Genomic DNA, 12,759 nt, shown 5'->3' on the forward strand with positions numbered 1-12,759 from the left:
TATCTGATGTAGGATTGGTGAAGATCTTTTCCCAATTTGTTGGTTGCCGATTTGTCCTCTTGATGGTGTCCTTTGCCTTACAGAAACTTTGTAATTTTATGAGGTCCCATTTGTCAATTCTTGCTCTTAGAGCATACGCTATTGGTGTTCTGTTCATAAACTTTCTCCCTGTACAGATGTCCTCAAGGGTCTTCCCCAGTTTCTTTTCACAATATGCAGATTCAATGCAATACCCATCAAAATCCCAACTCAATTCTTCACAGAGTTAGAAAGAGCAATTATCAAATTCATCTGGAACAACAAAAAACCCAGGATAGCTAAACCTGTTCTCAGCAACAAAAGAAATTCTGGGGGAATCAGTATCCCTGACCTCAAGCAATACTACAGAGCAATAGTGTTAAAAACTGCATGGTATTGGTACAGTGACAGGCAGGAGGATCAATGGAACAGGATTGAAGATCCAGAAATGAACCCACACACCTATGGCCACTTGATCCTCGACAAAGAGGCTGAAAACATCCAATGTAAAAAAGATAGCCTTTTCAACCAATGGTGCTGGTTCAACTAGAGGTCAGCATGCAGAAGAATGGGAATTGATCCATCCTTGTCTCCTTGTACTAAGCTCAAATCCAAATGGATCAAGGACCTCCACATAAAGCCAGACACTCAGCTTGCTTTCTTATAGAACCCAAGACTACCAGCCCAGGGTTTGGCACCACCCAAAATGGACCCTGCCCCCTTGATCACTAATTGAGAAAATGCTTTACAGCTGGATCTCATGGAGGCCTTTCCTCAACTGAAGCTCCTTTCTCTGCGATAACTCCAGCTTGTGTCAGGATGACACAGAGAACCAGCCAGTACAAACTGGAACTTTTAATTCTTGGTCTACCATGTTTCAAGTTCCATGCTTTTAGAACCCCACAGTATATTACTCCAATTAATAAAAACACAAACAGGGAAAATCATTCATGTCTCACTTTATAAATTTATAAATTTCAAATAATACATAATCCCTTCCTTACCTTATTCAGTGGTAATTACTTTTATTTCTTAAGAGTCACAAAACAGGGTAGAAAATTGAAATCCATAACACAAAATACCTAAATTTTGGGATGCTTGCTAAGATGAACAAGCTTGTTATTAGACATTGGACAGGATATGCATGATCTTGACAGTAGAGGATCCACTTGAAATGAAAGCAAAGACTACTTACAGGAGAGAAAAATTCCTTGACATCTAGTAAGCGATTCAATGAAGCAAATCTCAATCCCCATCATGGCAGATCTTAGAACAGTGACATAACCTTAAGAGACAGAAAATAAAATAATCTGTTCCAGCATGACATCAGATAACAATCAAACTGATTGACCAATGGGTCATAGAATCTCTGGATGACTTTAACACATGTTAAGGAAAAGCAAAATCAAGAGTTCATATGATGTAAGATAAAGGGACAAATGGTGCTTAACATAGAACTGCCCAAATGACCACAAGGATTTATTCACATCATTCTATAGCAAGAAATAGGACTCTTGCTATAATTAAGTTGAGAAATGTAATAAGATACCCAGCACTACCCATGGCATGAATTATACTGCTCTCTAGTTGTTCTGTATCATGATTACAATGAACTAAAACTGAGCAGATAGATAGATAGATAGATAGATAGATAGATAGATAGATAGATAGATAGATAGATGATAGAAAGTGCAAGAGAGAGTGTGTTTTAGTGAAAGGAAAACACTAGGAGAATTAGCTAGGAGATTTGCATACTTTCAGTAAACACACAAACAGCAATGTGAAAAACATGCTAAACAAAGTGCAGAGGACAGACACTATGCATCACAATTTTGCCTAAGGCTAATTCAGAGTATACTTCAGACTCATAGGGACTAAAATTATTAGTATATCTTATATGGGATGAAGACTCCATTTGCACCCAAATGAATGAAGTTAAGTATTCCAGTCCCAAAATGTTCCCCAGTTGTAATTTTCATATGAAATGAAATTATTTTAATAAATTTTACATGTTGCTCACCAACAGATCTAAAATTTCACGTGAGCTAATAAACAAGACCACACAAATTGAAACTTAAAATATAATGACATACCCACCCAGGGATATTGCCTAGGAATGACGAATTTCTAAGGTAAGATGTATTCTGAGAGGAAAAAGATGACAGGATGTCTCCTCTAAAATTTTCAAGGTATGTGACTCTCTAAGAATCTTTAAGAAGGAGTTACTTGGAAATATATTGAGTAAAGCTAGTAAATACAGAAAAAGAGTCTAGAAACAGTTTCTGAACTAAGGTTTTTAAAGAAAAGGGAGGCCATGGTGTTAAACAGTATGAGGGAATCTCACTGTCAAATTGTTCCCTACCTTCATAATGCCACTTTTATTCTAGATTTATTATGTTAAGCAATCTTGTTTAAAAACCAGTTCTGGAAGGAAAAGGAATCTCAATCACTCGTTAGGCAACCATTGTTGGGCCCAAAATGCTCCATCCGATATATTTGGAGCAGATTCAGGTCAGACAGCCTTGGCTGAACTCTGAGTTCTGAGTCATAAAACAAACTGAATATCTATGAATATAAAGAAATTGTAGGGAGGAAAAGGAGTAGGTAGGCGAGGTAGCAAGATTGTAGAACATGGGACTTGAAGGCAGTAATTATGCATTATGTACATTATGAAATTCTCTAAGAACAACATGTATAGGTTTTATATGCAAATTGGGGAACATTAAAAGACCAAGAGAATTATGATGAAAATTCAATTCTGCCTCTTCTCTTAAGTCTTGGATAGTCTTCTTTCAATGTGCATGTTGTCCTAATGTTTCCTGTATCTTTCCAAAATCATTTTGTTTATATGAAAACTATGTTTTGTAGACATGTTTTTTCTGAAAATACGGGAGAATTAGACAAACAGATAATTTGCAATTCTTATAAATCTCCTCAGAATGTTAGACTGCTTCAATACTTCCTATTTGAAAATACCATTCTTTATTTAAAATAAACACCACCATGACAGATGATTTTACCATTATACAACCCTGAACTACCTCCTCCAGGTTCTATTGTTCATATATGTCAATATCTCTGAGGTGAAGCTAGCTCATTAGAAACAGTGTTCTTTGTGTCAAGTGCTATGTGCATTTTCTGTTGATAAATATCAAAAATTACATTGGGGTCTGAGACTTTACATGCACATTTCTTTAATGTTCCTCCTTTCTGAATCCTCTCCAAATGTGATTTGTCAAGCACTGTTTTTAATTTGTCTGTTTGGTAAGTGAAAAAAATAGGTTGCAGTCACTCTCTTTGTCACAGACTGATTTCACTCTTACTAGCCATTTTTTTTCTGTATGTAGGGTACACTGCTGGATGTTATATTCTTTCCATTTGTTTATTAGATTGATATTCTTTCTCTCATTGATTATATGAGTTCTTCGTTCATGGAAGGCAGTGGGGGGTACGTTTTGTGTATTTACTTGTACATTCTTCCTTTTGGTACCCAGGACTTTTACTGAAATTGATCATTAATCTTGTTCACTGGTTTTAACTCATGTTTTTTAACTATTCAAAAAGTTTTAAGTAAAACAGTCCATTGGTATTTGTCCTTTCAGATCTAGGGATTTTTTTCTTTATGTGAAACACCCTCCATAGCCCAAAAGTATGAAAAAAAAACTTTTTCTGTAAAACTGCCTATGAGGATTTTAAGTGATTTGTTTATTCTTGTGTAAAAGAACACTTATAATTTGTAAATTCCCATTCATATATCTGACTATGTGCATGTATCTGGGTTTTCTCTCATTTTTTGATTAAAATAATTCATCCTATATCAGTTGTATGCTTCTAATAAAATCAGTTCATTAATTTATATATTAAGGCATTTTTCTTACTATTTTGTGTGTTTTATAGTGTTCTGTTTCTTTTCTTCTCTTAGTTTTCTTTTTGCACAGCTTAATTTTTTAAAGTAAATGCTTAATTCATTTATGTTCAGTGTTTTCTGTTTCAGCTGGGAAGAAATGTTGCTTCTTGTTGTAGCCACTGAATTATCACCTACTTATTTTAAGGATGAAAGCTTGAATTGGTATAAACACATTTAATATATTTTTCCATTTCAAAATTATGTAGAAATAGCTTAGCCAAGAAAAATAGGCATTATCTTTACAAAAGAAGAACCAAGAACAATCACAATTTTAAAAAAGTGATTCTGTAGATTTTTCTGTTACATTGATCTCACCAATAGTATGATATTTTCAATGGTAGAATCTTAAAAGGAATATTGAGGTAGTTTTTGTTGTATAATAGTGAAATAACATTTATAATGTAAACCCATCATAGCTGTTTGCTTTCAAAACTAGAATGGAAAACCAGAATTCCCAAGCCTTTATCAATCCTTCTGAGGTTCCAAAATGGCAAGTTATTGAACTAATGCTACCCTATATTGAGAGATCCCAGTATCCCAACTTTGCAGAATTGTTTGTGGAAGGGCATGATGTATGGGAAAATTTTCTCTCTACTGACAATCAAGGAGAACCCCAACTAGACAGAAAAAAAGTACTGTAAGAAGATGCTGAGACAGGGTATAGAGAAACAATATGACAGCATAGTGCAGTTGTAGATACAGGTATTTTAGGGATGGTTGTGTCTTTGAGTATTCTGGAGACTTTTGTGGAAGCAGAGACCTAACAAGAAATTTCACTTTAGCTTTTTAGACTCAATGTAAAATTATTCTGTGTTAGAAGTCTTTAGCAGTGATTGCTTAAAAATAAATATCAGTATCATGTAGTCTGGAGTAGGGTATTGGAGTGTGAAAGGTATCCAAAAGAAAGCCAATGAGACCTACGTCTGGATTAAAAGGTAGTTGAAAAACAGGAATGAGAGATATGAAACCAAAGCTCCAAAAGTCAAGTTCTCATAAGAAACTCCCAAGAAGTGGTGAATATTGTCAAGAAAGTTTTAGTTGGTATACTTAGATATAATAATAAATACATCTTTAAAAAATTAAGTTTCAGGTGAATACATGCATGTAGCAGGAAATATTTAAAAAGAATATCCTTGCCAACTCTCCATGGCCTTGCCAGTCACTACATCCGATTCTGGATCCTGCTTTGTGGGACCCAAACTCCCGGTAGTCAGGCCCCCCCTGGCTGAATCCCCAGTGGAGGTGGTGTTGCTGCATGTTTATCTTCTACCCAGGGCCCACTCATTCCAAATACCCGGAAAAGCATGACTCTTAAACTTAAATAGTTAACCAATTGTATTTATGTATATGAAACTCCCTATTACAAGATGTCAATTTACAATGATTAAAGTCTTATCCCAATTTTCTAACCTTTGGATAAATTAACCTCTGCTGACATAGCTCCTTCAGATCTCCAGCACCTCTCTCCCCCTCTCATGCATCTGCCTCTGACCTCCCAACCCTTAGCTCTGCCTCCTCTTTCCTCTCCAATAGTCAGCCTTTCACTGCCTCAATGTCATTCGATAGGAAATAACTTGCAACACATGCGGGACATGACAGGAGACTTGAGCCAAATTCACAGTATCGTCAAACTACAAATAGAATGATACATCTCCTTTATCAAACTACATGTAGAACTTATCAAACAACAAACATAATGATTTGAAACTGAGAGGATCTGGTTTTAAATTGTCATAAACACATACATTATTAGAAAATTGTAATCAAAAGTCTTCACAACTCCAATTTTTATCTTTCCTTCTACTCACGTATTTTAGCTAGCCATTCCTTCTCCATTTACTTTAAACACAGTAGAAGTGTTTCCTCAATACACTTAATAAACTTTTCCATTTGAAATATATGGAAATAACTTGGTCAAACTAAGTGGACTTATACATATAAAATAAGAAAAGGGAAATTCATCTTTTAGGAAAGGGAGATTTAGCAGGCTACAAAGACTCATAAAAAGGTGTATCATATGATACTTAAATTTAGATAGTCTCAATATTACTTCAATTTTTAAATAAGAACCACAAAAAATTCTATAAGACACACAATACATTATTACATGTTTTTCTTTGGAAAAATATAAGTACTGTAATTAAACAATGAATATATTTAGAGAATTTGGTTTCTGCATAAAATGAAAGCATTAGTAGTTGGCTGATTATTGACAAATGAATTTTTAAGTAAATAAGCCTATTAGTCTGGCAATGTAGGTAAGTGTGCCAGGAACAGTAATTTCTGACTCAAGCAATATTTCTCTGCGTTGACAGAATAGACTTGGAAAACTAAGTATAACTCTGAGACAGCTCTGGTACCAAAGAGAGTTACACTGTATGGGGTTAAAACAGACAAGGACAGGTAGGTACTGGGCAGGTAGGCAGCATGAAAAAGCCTTTGTGCTTGCCAGCAGATACTGAAGCTAAACCCCAACTCTTCCTCAGGACAGAGTAAATCACTCCTCCTTTCTGTGGTTATCTTTCCATGGATGGTAGGATCTTAAGAAAGCTATTCCTGGGTTTTAAGACTGATAAGTGCTTGGAGGGAAATTTAAATCTCAAAGGGGTTGAGAAGAAATGTATGTCTTCCAAAGAAGATGTTCAAAGGCAGAAAGAAATCCAGGGCCTGTCAATGTTAACAGCATCCTCAACACTAGACAGTCAAAAATCTCTAAGTCTCAGTAACCAGCACGGCAAGATACCCTTAAAGCCACAATAACGACATTTAAATCTTGTTGGTAACGAACAGCTATCTAATTGGACTCAAGGCCCGCTTGACAGGGGGAAAATCATGTCTGGTGCTATTAACCCAGCAGGCTACTATTAGTTAAGTGAGACCATGGATCTTAGAGGAGGAATGCTCTCACCATTTCCTAAACCAGTATAAATCCTAACTGTATTCTAAGTGCTTAACTACATACCCACGGCAATTGTAGTTCTCACCCCTCAGCAGAGAAACATCATCTTTACAGAATAAGAAAAATAAATACAGAAAAGCACAAGTAGCCAAAATGCAAGAAGCAACTGAGTGTGAAGCACGCATTACCAAGTCATATATTTTTAACACAGCTCTTGCATCCAAGGTTCTGGAACACAGAAGAAGGGGGAAGTGGTCAGGACAGAAGAGTCAGAGCACCAGGACATCTGATAGGAGCTTGTGTCTTCTAGTTATGACAGAAGCTATATTTATAAAATCCTAACAACATGACTACTCCTAAAAAGGACCTAAAAAAGGCCAACAACAGTTGGCATCCCACTGTAGATGGGGAATATCTCACATGGTTTCACCCCTAGATGAAGAGTTATAGGTAATTAACAACTACTGAGCAGGGCAGAATTAATCTTACACATGGATGCGCTCCCAGATTAGTTATCCAACTCTATGTATTCATCCCTAGACACACACACACACACACACACTCACACACACACATATGGGTAGCATTGGAAGAACTCTGCAGGTTGTATTTATTTGTTGATTCATTTAAATGTAAATTTAATATCAATGGTTAAGGAAGAAGAGGAAAAGATATGTGAGTGACAGGAAGCAGCAAGAGGAAAGGAAAAATTATATAATTGTATTTTAATTGAACAAAAAAAGAGACCAACATTTATAGAAATTCTAACTGATAGAAGCAAATCTCACCAGAAAATACTAGAGACAAAACTGTTTAAGAACTGTGACATGAAGGAGCTAGAGGGGTCAAAAACACTAAAAGAAAACCTACAGAATCAACTAACCTGGCTCACAGAGCCTGCATAGGGGCTCACAGAGACCCAACTGGTGGCAGTCAGGAAGTCTGCTTGGGTTAGACCTAGATCTCTGCATATATACTATGACTGTGCAGTTTGGTCTTCTGGTGAGACTCCTAACAGTGGGAGGGGATTTCTCTGACACTTTAGCTTGCTTCTGGGACCCTTTTCCTCCTACTGGGTTGTCTTATTCCAACTTCATATGCCATGTTTGATTGATATCCCTGGGATGCCTGCCCTTTTCTGAAGTGAAAGGAAGATGAGGCAGGAGGAAGAGCAGAGGGGGCATAGATTGTACCTAATATGAGTTGTGTCTGAAGAAGACAGTTTCTCAAAGGACCTCTAGACTGCACTCTGAACAAATGCTGTGCACCGTCACACAGCCCCTGCCTGGTTATATTCTGTATTCACTGCCAACATAACACAAGTTTTCTTTTTATGTCAGATTACTGCAATGCTACTCAAGTTATTCATTTTGCTTATGGATATGCAAAGCTGAATAGTAACATTAAATGGTTATAGCAAGCAAACAAAAAGAGGTTTGACCACTGAATAAAACAGTTACAACAAGAATAAGAAAAGATGCTCAAATTAATCCTGATTAACATCAACTTCTTCTGAGATATTGAAAACAAGCTAATGTTTGTTAATGTTTACTCTCCAAATTCGAAAGCAATTCTGATTCTTGAAGTATTAAAAACAGCACAGTAGATAAGGTGGCTCTTTTTTTTTTTAATTTTTTTTATTCGATATAATTTATTTACATTTCAAATGATTTCCCCTTTTCTAGCCCCCCCCACTCCCCGAAAATCCCGTAAGCGCCCTTCTCTTCCCCTGTCCTCCCTCCCACCCCTTCCCACTTCCCCATTCTGGTTTTGCCGAATACTGTTTCACTGAGTCTTTCCAGAACCAGGGGCCACTCCTCCTTTCTTCTTGTATCTCATTTGATGTGTGGATTATGTTTTGAGTATTCCAGCTTTCTAGGTTAATAACCACTTATTAGTGAGTGCATACCATGATTCACCTTTTGAGCCTGGGTTACCTCACGTAGTATGATGTTCTCTAGCTCCATCCATTTGCCTAAGAATTTCATGAATTCATTGTTTCTAATGGCTGAATAGTACTCCATTGTGTAGATATACCACATTTTTTGCATCCACTCTTCTGTTGAGGGATACCTGGGTTCTTTCCAGCATCTGGCAATTATAAATAGGGCTGCTATGAACGTAGTAGAGCATGTATCCTTATTACATGGTGGGGAATCCTCTGGATATATGCCCAGGAGTGGTATAGCAGGATCTTCTGGAAGTGAGGTGCCCAGTTTTCGGAGGAACCGCCAGACTGCTTTCCAGAGTGGTTGTGCCAATTTGCAACCCCACCAGCAGTGGAGGAGTGTTCCTCTTTCTCCACACCCTCTCCAACACCTGCTGTCTCCTGAATTTTTAATCTTAGCCATTCTGACTGGTGTAAGATGAAATCTTAGGGTTGTTTTGATTTGCATTTCCCTAATGACTAATGAAGTTGAGCATTTTTTAAGATGCTTCTCCGCCATCCGAAGTTCTTCAGGTGAAAATTCTTTGTTTAACTCTATACCCCATTTTTTAATAGGGTTGTTTGGTTTTCTGGAGTCTAATTTCTTGAGTTCTTTATATATATTGGATATTAGCCCTCTATCTGATGTAGGATTGGTGAAGATCTTTTCCCAATTTGTTGGTTGCCGATCTGTCCTCTTGATGGTGTCCTTTGCTTTACAGAAACTCTGTAACCTTATGAGGTCCCATTTGTCAATTCTTGCTCTTAGAGCATATGCTATTGGTGTTCTGTTCAGAAACTTTCTCCCTGTACCGATGTCCTCAAGGGTCTTCCCCAGTTTCTTTTCTATTAGCTTCAGAGTGTCTGGCTTTATGTGGAGGGCCTTGATCCATTTGGAGTTGAGCTTAGTACAAGGAGACAAGGATGGATCAATTCCCATTCTTCTGCATGCTGACCTCCAGTTGAACCAGCACCATTTGTTGAAAAGGCTATCTTTTTTCCATTGGATGTTTTCAGCCTCTTTGTTGAGGATCAAGTGGCCATAGGTGTGTGGGTTCATTTCTGGATCTTCAATCCTGTTCCATTGATCCTCCTGCCTGTCACTGTACCAATACCATGCAGTTTTTAACACTATTGCTCTGTAGTATTGCTTGAGGTCAGGGATACTGATTCCCCCAGATTTTCTTTTGTTGCTGAGAATAGTTTTAGCTATACTGGGTTTTTTGTTGTTCCAGATGAATTTGATAATTGCTCTTTCTAACTCTGTGAAGAATTGAGTTGGGATTTTGATGGGTATTGCATTGAATCTGTATATTGCTTTAGGCAAAATGGCCATTTTAACTATATTGATTCTACCGATCCATGAGCATGAGAGGTTTTCCCATTTTTTGAGGTCTTCTTCCATTTCCTTCTTCAGAGTCATGAAGTTCTTGTCATACAGATCTTTCACATGTTTGGTAAGAGTCACCCCAAGATACTTTATACTGTTTGTGGCTATTGTGAAGGGGGTCATTTCCCTAATTTCTTTCTCAGCCTGCTTATCCTTTGAGTATAGGAAGGCCACTGATTTGCTTGAGTTGATTTTATAACCTACCACTTTGCTGAAGTTGTTTATCAGCTGTAGGAGCTCTCTAGTGGAGTTTTTTGGGTCACTTAGGTAGACTATCATGTCCTCTGCAAATAATGATAGTTTGACTTCTTCCTTTCCAATTTGTATCCCTTTGACCTCCTTATGTTGTCGAATTGCCCGAGCTAGTACCTCAAGTACAATATTGAAAAGATAAGGAGAAAGGGGGCAGCCTTGTCTGGTCCCTGATTTCAGTGGGATTGCTTCAAGTTTCTCTCCATTTAGTTTGATGCTGGCTACCGGTTTGCTGTATATTGCTTTTACTATGTTTAGGTATGTGCCTTGAATTCCTGTTCTCTCCAAGACTTTAAGCATGAAAGGATGCTGAATTTTGTCAAATGCTTTTTCAGCATCCAATGACATGACCATGTGGTTTTGTTCTTTGAGTTTGTTTATGTAGTGGATTGTATTGATGGATTTCCGTATATTGAACCAACCCTGCATTCCCGGGATAAAGCCTACTTGATCATGGTGGATGATCGTTTTGATGTGCTCTTGGATTCGGTTGGCAAGAATTTTATTGAGTATTTTTGCATCGATGTTCATAAGGGAAATTGGTCTGAAGTTCTCTTTCTTTGTTGGATCTTTGTGTGGCTTTGGTATCAGCGTAATTGTGGCTTCGTAGAAGGAATTGGGTAGTGTTCCTTCTGTTTCTATTTTGTGGAATAGTTTGAAGAGTATTGGTGTTAACTCTTCTTTGAAGGTCTGGTAGAATTCTGCACTGAAGCCATCTGGTCCTGTGCTTTTTTTGGTTGGAAGACTTTCTATGACTCCTTCTATTTCTTTAGGCATTATGGGACTGTTTAGATGGTCTAGTTGGTCCTGATTTAATTTTGGTATTTGGTATCTGTCAAGGAAATTGTTCATTTCCTCCAGATTCTCCAGTTGTGTTGAGTACAGGCTCTTGTAGTAGGATCTGATGATTTTTTGGATTTCCTCAGTTTCCATTGTTATATCTCCCTTTTCATTTCTAAGTTTGTTAATTTGGATGCTTTCTCTGTGCCCTTTGGTCAGTCTGGCTAAGGGTTTATCTATCTTGTTGATTTTCTCAAAGAACCAGCTCCTGGTTTTGTTGATTTTTTGTATGGTTCTCTTTGTTTCTACTTGATTGATTTCGGCCCTGAGTTTGATGATTTCCTGCCTTCTACTCCTCCTGGGTGAAATAGCTTCTTTTTGTTCCAGGGCTTTCAGGTGTGTCATTAAGCTGGTAATGTATGCTCTCTCCATGTTCTTTTTGGAGGCACTCAGGGCTATGAGTTTTCCTCTTAGCACTGCTTTCATTGTGTCCCATAGATTTGGGTATGTTGTGTTTTCATTTTCGTTGTGTTCTAAAAAGTCTTTAATTTCTTTCTTTATTTCTTCCTTGACCAAGGTATCATTAAGTAGAGTATTGTTCAGTTTCCACGTGTATGTGGGTTTTCTGTTGTTTCTGTTGCTATTGAAGACCACTTTTACTCCATAGTGATCAGATAGGAGGCATGGGATTAGTTCTATCTTCTTATATTTGTTGAGGTCTGTCTTGTGACCAATTATATGGTCGATTTTGGAGAAGGTACCATGAGGTGCTGAGAAAAAGGTATATTCTTTTGTTTTAGGATAGAATGTTCTATATATATCTGTTAAATCTAATTGGTCCAAAGCTTCAATTAGTTTCATTGTGTCCCTGTTTAGTTTCTGTTTTCCTGATCGGTCCATTGAGGAAAGTGCAGTGTTGAAGTCACCCACAATTATTGTGTTAGGTGCAATGTGTGCTTTTAGTTTTAATAAAGTTTCTTTTACGAAAGAGGGTGCCCTTGCATTTGGGGCATAGATGTTCAGGATTGACAGTTCTTCTCTTTGTATTTTTCCTTTGACCAGCAAGAAGTGTCCCTCAGGGTCTCTTTTGATGACTTTGGGTTGAAAGTCAATTTTATCTGATATTAAAATGGCTACTCCAGCTTGTTTCCTGAGACCATTTGCTTGTAAAATTGTCTTCCAGCCTTTTACTCTAAGGTAGTGTTTGTCTTTGACCCTGAGGTGTGTTTCCTGTAAGCAGCAAAATGTAGGGTCCTGTTTACGTATCCATTCAGTTAGTCTGTGTCTTTTTATTGGGGCATTAAGTCCATTGATGTTAAGAGATATTAAGGAATAGTGATTGTTACTTCCTATCATTTTTGATGTTATTTTTTAAATTTGAATGCTTAACTTCTTTTGGGTTTGATGAAAGGTTACTATCTTGCTTTTTCCAGGGTGAAGTTTCCCTCCTTGTATTGGTCTTGTCCTCCTATTATCCTTTTTAGGGCTGGGTTTGTGGATAAATATTGGGTAAACTTGGTTTTGTCATGAAATATCTTAGTTTCTCCATCTATGGTGATTGAGAGTTTTGCTGGATATAGTAGTTT

The sequence above is a fragment of the Apodemus sylvaticus genome, chromosome 10 (assembly GCF_947179515.1).
Source record: "Apodemus sylvaticus chromosome 10, mApoSyl1.1, whole genome shotgun sequence".
Classification (NCBI taxonomy): domain Eukaryota; kingdom Metazoa; phylum Chordata; class Mammalia; order Rodentia; family Muridae; genus Apodemus; species Apodemus sylvaticus.